Source organism: Nuphar pumila, chromosome 12 (genome assembly GCF_984573655.1).
Source record: "Nuphar pumila chromosome 12, dmNupPumi1.hap1.1, whole genome shotgun sequence".
NCBI lineage: Eukaryota > Viridiplantae > Streptophyta > Magnoliopsida > Nymphaeales > Nymphaeaceae > Nuphar > Nuphar pumila.
The window spans coordinates 107,906,038-107,915,195 of NC_143260.1; positions in this window are offsets into that span (position 1 = coordinate 107,906,038).

Here is a 9,158-nt window from a genome sequence, read left to right on the forward strand (position 1 = left end):
ATAAATTGGTCCCGAATCTGCTGTTGTTGCCTACCCTCGTTTGTAACTGGTTCGCATATGTGGAATATCGACCCTTATGGCTACTTTAAATTACATAAAGCATGTGGAAGCGCATAAAACCACGCGTACTTGTTTCCGCACGAGTCCCATCTAATTAGAAGATGGTAGGGAAGATGGTTGCGCTAAACATTTTAAACACTGGGAGTATCTTCCACCATAGTAGCTCTCCTTGTCCTCGGTGACCTCCTTCCTCTGCAAATCGTATTAACTGTAGGAAAAAGCAGCCAACCTCAGCAAGTCAGGATTAATCAGCAACAAAAAGAAACTAATTGGCAGTCTGTGAGCTTACATTAAGCATAATTACATTTCGAAAATACCCTTGGTTGAGGATAAAATTGTGGCTTCATAAAGAATTCCATTGTCGGTGTGTAGTTTGTGGTCTTATTTCAAAGAAAATGCTTAGAGAGAGTCAATCACTTTTTCCCAATGTTCTTGATTGATTCTGGTGTTTAAATTTGTCTACATGTAGTCAAGCCCAGATACAGAGACCTTAGCGTGAAAATAAGGCTTTAGATCAATGGGAAAGGTTTTGTGTTGCCCAAACCCCTAAATCTACACTATTTTTGCTTTACTATTTTGTGCATTGGTTGGGAAGAGAAAGTAGGGATGGCAGTGGACCGGGGGAAGGTGCGGGGCCCTGCCCCACCTCGCCTCGCCCCGTTTGGAGTAGGAATGGAGGACGTGAAACGGGGATGGAGGTTAAAATAATAACGCTTGTGGGATGGACTTACGCTTTTCTCCACCCTGCCCCGTCCCTATCTCCAATCCCCGCCTTGTCCTGCCCGCCCCGTCCCGTCCCGGATCCTTCTTTAGGGATGGTAGTGGACCAAGGGGAAACGGGGGCCCACCTCGCCTCGCCCCGTTTGGACCGGGGATGGAGGACATAAAATGGGGATGAAGGTTAAAATCAAGACCCGTGCGGGGATGGAGGGCAGGATTTTGAGACGGGGCGGGGTGTGGAGACCTTGTCCCCCGCCCCGGTCCACTGCCATCCTTAAGAGAAAGGTTTGTTTGTGAAGAATCAATCACATTTAAGTAAAAAGTTTGTTTATGAAGACAACCTTATTTAGGTTGCACACGTTCCATTACCCTTTAAGTGTTATTAATCCAGTTGAGTCTTAAGCTTATATCCTGTTATTACATTTAACTTAAGTAATTAATAATTACATAGTACCATATAAAAAGCTTGAGCTAGTAGTATTCTCATGTTTTTCCTGTTCATTTTTTTTATTCTAGTAGTATGAATTTACTCTAGAATAGTTCTTCTCATGGTGTATTTGATCGGAAGTGTGATGGGTAAGCTTTTTCTTTCTTTTCCTGAAATGTGTTTGGGAAGCAAAGATATAATCAAATGACAAAGCCAGCTCATTTAAAGGGAATTTTAAGGAGAAAAATACGCATTGGTATGACGGGGGTTTAGCCTTTTAAACTAAATGATTGCCTGTGTCACGAACATAGAATTTTTCGCAAACCCGCAACGCGCCAGACTGCCCAGTCTGAACAGCCCAACGGCCAAAGGCCGCACCACAACACTTTTCTATGTGCTGAATCATTTTCATTGGCCCTGCACACCACATCGTGCATAACTGCCTAGCGGAAGTTGATCAAACACATCTTCAAGTGCGCATTTCACATAATCTATACCGCTTAGTGCATAGCTGTCCCATACCAGCTATCACTTTCGAAAGAGGCACAATCTTTGCCTTAGCTTTGCGTGCCATGAAGTGTCTTGCGGCTCTATGCCCACGACATAGCAAAACCCCATCACTAAAGGGACAAGGCCTTGCGGCCCCCAGTCCGAAGACCAATTGATGATTGAACACCATAGCGAAGCGCACCACCCAGACTCATTCGTCGGCGCCTAGGTATTCACTCGCCTAGCCCCGAGTCACCATACTCGGTTGGAATCACCTAAGGTCATTCATGGGAGAATTAGCCATAACCCACACGCACCCCCGTGCGTCCAACCGCTACGCGTGGGAAACTCCAAGTCGAGAGGTCCATAACAAAATCTCCAAAGGCAACATCCTCTGATCTGCTGGCACTGCATATCCAACCAACGCTCTACGTTTGAGCCACCACCTAAAGGTGCACTAACACCAATATCGTTGCTTATCGCGCGTGGCGCTATCACCGCGCGTTACCAATCAAGTCAACACATATTGCGCGCTGCTACACTCGATGCGTTTATCACTCAACAGAGCTCCACACTATACATGCCTCATTCCGAAGGCTCAGTCCGGGACATTCTCCCCCACCCAAACCATTGTCGTTCTCGACAATGTCGGTGCAAGTAAGAACACAGTCTTAATTGATATGCCAATTTCTCTTTAGATTCATCTTTGGTTTACTCTTTTCTTTACCCTCCACAACTTGTTTTGGTTTTCATCCACCATCGCCGCAACCTTTAACATGCCAAGTCTCATACCTTAACGTGCCTCCAATCACTTAGACAGTGGTCATTTGCTGCATCAACATCGAACATCATTTGCTCGTGGAACCCCAGTGAAGTCCCAAACTCAAGCAGGTCATCCTCGCCCGCACGACAAACTTGTCGTCTTCGTGCTCATGGCTGGGGTGCGTTCCAACCCCTGCAAGGATAATTTCAAACCCTCCGTGGTGCACGCAGATAAGCATGACCACCAACGCGTGCCATAAAATATCAATTCTCTTAGGCACCAACTTGCGGTTTTCCAATGGTCCAAACTAGTCCTCACGTAGGGGACGCTTACTTGCGTAATACCTCAAAGCGGTCCATCAAAGCGTCTTTCTGGGCACTCGTCTACACAAAAGGCAACACCGCCTAACGCTGTAACTCTCTTCCAGAGCCAACAAACGTTTCCACAGGAACCAAACCGACGAGCCACGAACCACAACTTTTCAACACACACAATCCATAGAGAAACTCTCAACTTAAGGGACTAAAGCAATGAACATCTTTGCTCATCATGGGCACTCTGAAAAAGGTGAGCAGTGTTTCGGGTCTGGATCCTGTACCAGACCCGAGTTCATTCATGTATAAGCCTGTATTTTTTTTTGTATCCAGGTTCGGATATTACACCAGACCCGACCCGACCCACAATGTAAACTTAAGTGTATTAATACAACCATTAGGTCACGATTTCTGACAGCCGCAGCCCCCTCTTGTATCCTTTTCTTCGTCTCTCTCTCTCTCTCGTTTTCTCAATACAGGTACCAAGGTGGAATTCTAACATGGTATCAGAGCCGAGATCTGTCTAAGGGCCGGAAAAAGTTTTCGTCAGGTGCGACAATCGGAGAAAAGCACGTCTTCATCTCTTCTTCAGTCAGCCGTGTCCTCTTCATCTTCTTCAGCCGAACCACCAAAGGCCGAGATCCTTCAGCGAGTCCTCTTCATCTTCTTCAGCTGAACCCATCAACAGCCCAATCTGAAGCCCTCATCTCTTCTAAACAGGAGTTCTGACATCCAATCGGAATTTTGAGGTTTTTTGCTTCTCCCCTTATCTACTCTTCTTCGTTTCTCTTTTTCACCCCCCCTTTCTTCTTCTCTTTCCTGAATTATTCTGTCCACCCACACCTCAAGTGGGTTTGTTTCTCTCTTGAATCTGTGGTTCACGTGAATCCTGTTCATGTGAACCTAGGCCGTGAAAAGGAGTGGCTGCGTTTCACGTGAATCGCTGAAATCGACTCACGTGAAACACCAAACCAATCACCCCTATTTCATTTTATTGATATTGCCTGCTTGACATCCCTTTATTGCTATTGTATGTTCGATCTTCCTCTGTCCAACCTTCTCCTCGCACTTGCACATTCAAATATATGTTTACTATATAGTTCCCTTCCTGATTCTTATTTCTACTATTTGCTTGAAAATATATTTAACGTGTGAATGTGTTTTTGACACGTCGTTAAATATCAGTTTTCACAAGTTGAACATCAGTTCCTGCATCCTCCGATTCTGACAATTTACGACCCTCTGTCCCCCAAAAAAAGAGGGTTAAAATTTTTCGTGGATACTCCTGTTGATTCTCATTATCAATGGATTCTTATCACTCTCAATCAAACCTTTCTTAAAGTTTTCTCAATCAGTTTGTTTCTGAAAAGTTAAACACCTCAAATTTCTTGATTTGGAAGAAACAAATTATTCCTTTCATAAGGAGTCAAGGCCTCTTAGGTCACCTGGATGGAACCACTTCAGTCCCACCAGAATTTGTCTCGAGAGAAGAAAAAAATGATCAAGGAGCGAGTTCAATCATGTATGTCAAAAATGTTGAATTTCTCAATTGGGAAAGGAAAGATCAATCAGTTGTTGCATACATCACATCAACTCTGTCTCAAGAGATTCTCGTTGCCATTCCTGACAACTGTAAAACGCTACAACTCTGGGAACGACTGGTTCAAACGTATTCACAGGTTTCTCAACCAAGGGTGTTTTTTCTAAAAAGGGAATTTTAGTTGCTAAGAAAAGATTCTATGACCATCATGGAATATTTGAACAAGATAAAAGTCATCACAGACCAACTTGCAGTTATAGGGTGTGTCGTTAGTGATAATGACATGGTGCAACAAACTCTGAGTGGATTGGGATCTGACTACAATATGATAGTTACATCACTATTGTGTCTTCCTGTTCTTCCTACCTTCGATGAGCTACGAGCCAAATTGATCTAGTATGAAATGACTCTGAAGGGATTCTCTGAAGAAATTCATAATCATCCAAATACTCAAGAAGTTTTGACCACAGGAGTGACTTATGGTAGAGGACGGGGACGAGGACGAGGAGAACAAGGGCGAAGTGGACACGGAGGGCGTGGTTTGCTTCCTACTCCAAATATGTTAGCTCATGCGCAAGGACCAAGATCCATTCCTACTTGCTTTTTTTGTAACAAGAAGGGGCATATCAAGGCGAATTGTTGGCATAATCTAGAGAATAAAGGAAAGGGTCCACAGACAGAAACCAAAAGAAAGTTCACAAATACCAGAGACAGTGGAGAGATTAAAGATTTGTTGATATCTGCCTTGTCAGAGTTAAAATTGAAGCAGAGTGATGAAGGCACATGGTTTGTCGATTCAGGGGCAGCAACTCATGTAACCGGCGATGCAGGTAAAATTTCTAACCCTGTTCCTTTTTTCGGAAAAAGTAAGATTGTCACTGGAGACGGATCCCACCATCCTGTTTCTCATGTTGGAAAGACTGTCATTCCTATGTCACATTTCACTCTTACTCTTTCTAACATTCTTCATGCTCTTGACATTAAGAAAAATATTGTCTCCGTCTCCAAACTTATTGATGATAATAATGCTTCAGTTGAATTCACTCCCTTCTGTGTGCAGGTCAAGGACCTACGCACGAGGGAAACATTCGCTGAAGGAAAGAGACGAGGCAACATGTATGTCTTTGAAGAAGCTCCATGTCATGATGTTCGCTCTACTCACCTTATTTTGAAGCCTTCATTAGAGTCGTGTTCATCCTCTTCTGCCAGTGTTTTTAGTATCTGTGAATGTAATAAGCCATTCTTATGGCATAGTCGGTTAGGACATTGTGGGAGTCATTTTATTGAGAAACTTGTTTCTAATAATCTCATTCCAAAAGAAAGTCTTAATGGGGATGAGAGCAGTCATAAATGTTCTAGTTGTCTTTCATGCAAGAGTCATGTATTGCCTATTCCATTAATAAGAGAGCTTCAAAACCTTTTGAGATTATTTGTTCTGATGTGTGGGGACCCGCCTCAATTGTCTCTGGGTTTGGAAGCAGATATTATCTAATCTTTGTTGATAGTTATTCTCGATACACTTGGATATATTTCATAAAAAATAAGTCAAAAGTCTTCTCTTTGTTTCAAAATTTCCTTTCCTTGGTCAAAAATCAATTTTCTGAGTCCATTCAATTTTTTCAATGTGATGGAGGTGGGGAATTCTCATCCCGTGATTTTATTTCTTTTCTTCGAAATAACGGAATAGGAAGAAGGGTGTTCTGCCCTCACACTCCTCAACAAAATGGGATTGCTGAACGAAAACATAGACATATCGTTGAAAGTGCCATGAGTATGCTTCATGACAGCAATCTTCCCATCAACCTAAGGACAAAAGCTTTTTATTCTGCCGTGCATGTGATAAATAGATTGCCCATGGTCATTCTGGAAAATAAGTCTCCTTATCACTGTCTCTTTGGAGCTCATCCTAGTTATCATGATCTGCGTGTTTTTGGATGTGTTTGCTATGTGCATATTGATCGGTCCTTGAGAAACAAGTTTCAGGACAAGACCCAGAAGTGTAGGTTTGTGGGATACGCAGATGACTACAAATGATATAGGTGTTATGATCCCACCAACAAACGTATCAGAATCTCAAGAAATGTTGTCTTTGATGAACAAAATTTTGATGACAGAGCTGATGCAACGAATATACCAACTGAAGTTTACTATCCTTGGTTGAGTTCAGAAATTTTTGCTGGCTCCAATGAAGCATGTTCATCAGATTGCGTGCAGCAAGAAGAAGAGATGTCTGAGAACACTGAGACGTCAGGGCCACAGAATTCAGAGAAAGTACCGGGCAGATACAAAGGCATTGTTTATTCTAGACAGAGACCGACAACATCAAGCCATTCAAATCATGTCTCAGTCAGCAATCCGACTCCTCACACTTTTGAGGTCAGAAAATCAAGCCGCATACGACATCCCATTGACAGGTGGGTTAGCTATAACAACTTCTCCTTGGATCTTCAACTCTTTTTAACTGCTCTCAATAAGGAAGATGAGCCCACTATGTACTACCAGGCAGCCACTTCTACCAAGTAGGTAGAAGCCATGAATGATGAAATGCAAGCATTGCACGAATGTGGAACCTGGGAAGTTGTTCCCATACCACCTGACAAAAATGTTGTCGAATGTAAATGGGTCTACAAGATAAAGTATAAGCCAGATGGAACCATTGAACGATACAAGGCAAGGCTCGTGGCAAAAGGATTCACTCAAGAAGCAGGGCAAGACTATGATGAAACTTTTAGTCCGGTTGTAAGAATAGGAACACTTCGAATTATTATTTCTCTGGCTGTTGAACATGGATGGAAGTTGAGTCAGCTTGATGTAAAAAATGCTTTCTTGCATGGGGACTTGAAGGAGGAAGTGTACATGGAGCAACCCCCTGGATATCAAGAACAAAATTGTAAAACTCATGTGTGCAGGTTAAAAAGAGCTATCTATGGTCTGAAGCAAGCATCTCGATCTTGGTTTGATAGCTTCTCACTAGAGATTCAGAAACATGGATTTTCGCATTCCATGCTGGACCACTCATTGTTTATTTTCAGAAGTCAGACTTAGACCATTCTGTTATTAATTTATGTCGATGATATTGTTATCACAGGAAACTCTGCGGCACACATCCAAGAAGTAAAAGACTTATTAGGTTAGAGGTTCAAAATGAAAGATCTTGGAGCTCTGCGCTATTTTCTTGGCGTAGAAGTTGATAATCAAGCTCATGGCTTGACACTCAGCACAAGTACATCGTAGATGTTCTCAGCAAGGCAGGCATGAAAGACTGCAAACCTATGGGAACTCCGAGTGTGTTTCATCAAAAACTTAGTGCTCATGATGGAGATCTGTGTGATGACCCCACCAGGTATCGAAGCATAATAGGATTGTTGCAATACCTCACATTCACTAGACCTGATATTTTTATTCAGTCAATCAAGTGTCTCAATTTATGCATGCGCCACGTACTGGACATATGAAAGCTGTCAAGAGGATCCTTAGATATTTAAAAGGGACTATTGGGGATGAATTGATATACTCACCACAACCATATGGCAAAGATGCGCACAGACTCACTGTATATTGTGATGCAGACTGGGCAGGAGACCCTGATGAACGAAGATCTACATCAAGATATTGTGCCTTCATTGGAAGAAATTTAGTCTCTTGGAGCAGTAGAAAACAAAAGGCTATCGCTAGATCAAGTACTGAGGCTGAGTATAGATCTATGGCTGCTGCTACTGCCGAAGCCACATGGATCAGACATCTACTAACTAAAGTAGGAGAAAAGATTTCCCACACTATCTTGCTATGCCAAAGTGTTATAAACATGTCATTCAATCCAGTACATCACAGTCGTGCTAAGCACATTGAGATTGACCAACACTTTGTGAGACAGAAAGTTGAAGAAAAAGAGATTGAGCCTGAGTTCGTCAATACTGAAAGACAAGTTATGGACCTATTTACGAAAGGGTTAACAAAGGATTGTTTTTGGATGCTTAAAGGCAAGTTGTGCATGGTCCATAACCATGATCAACTTGACGGGGGGTGAAAAAGGTGAACAATTTTTCGGGTCTGGATCCTGTACCAGACCCGAGTTCATTCATGTATAAGCCTGTATTTTTATTTGTATCCGGATTCAGATATTACACCAGACCCGACCCGACCCACAATGTAAACTTAAGTGTAAGCATTAGGTCACGATTTCTGAAGGAAGAAATCGTGACAGCCGCAGCCCCCTCTTGTATCCTTTTCTTCGTCTCTCTCTCTCGTTTTCTCAATACAGGTACCAAGGTGGAATTCTAACACACTCCGCTAACCCATAATCTTGGAAGAGATTCTACAAGTTTTAATTGAGTCTCCCATGCTCAAAGGTGTAAATCCATCCAGCCGAATCCAACGTGCATTCTTTGCATGCACAAGGCAAACGCCATGCTTCACCTGTGAGCCTAACGCACAACTGGTAGGAATCTTTGGCTCATCTACGTTCCCTTAAACAACTGAACAACAACCTTACACTTTTGCTTATCATCGACAAAATGTCCCATAACATTCTGCCAACATTCTGCTTTTGTGCTCGTTCAAACACACTCCAGCTGTGCAAAATTATGTAACCAAGATAAACTATCGTTGTTCTCTTCAGTGTGGCACACAATGAAAAACAAGGTCTCCGTGAATCTTTTTGCTCTAATGCCAATTTGTCACGGGCATAGAATTTTTCGCAAACCCGCAATGCGCCAGACTGCCCAGTCTGAACAGCCCAATGGCCAAAGGCCGCACCACAATACTTTTGTATGTGCTGAATCATTTTTATTGGCCCTGCGCACCACCTCGTGCACAGCTGCCTAGCGGAAACTGATCAAGCACATC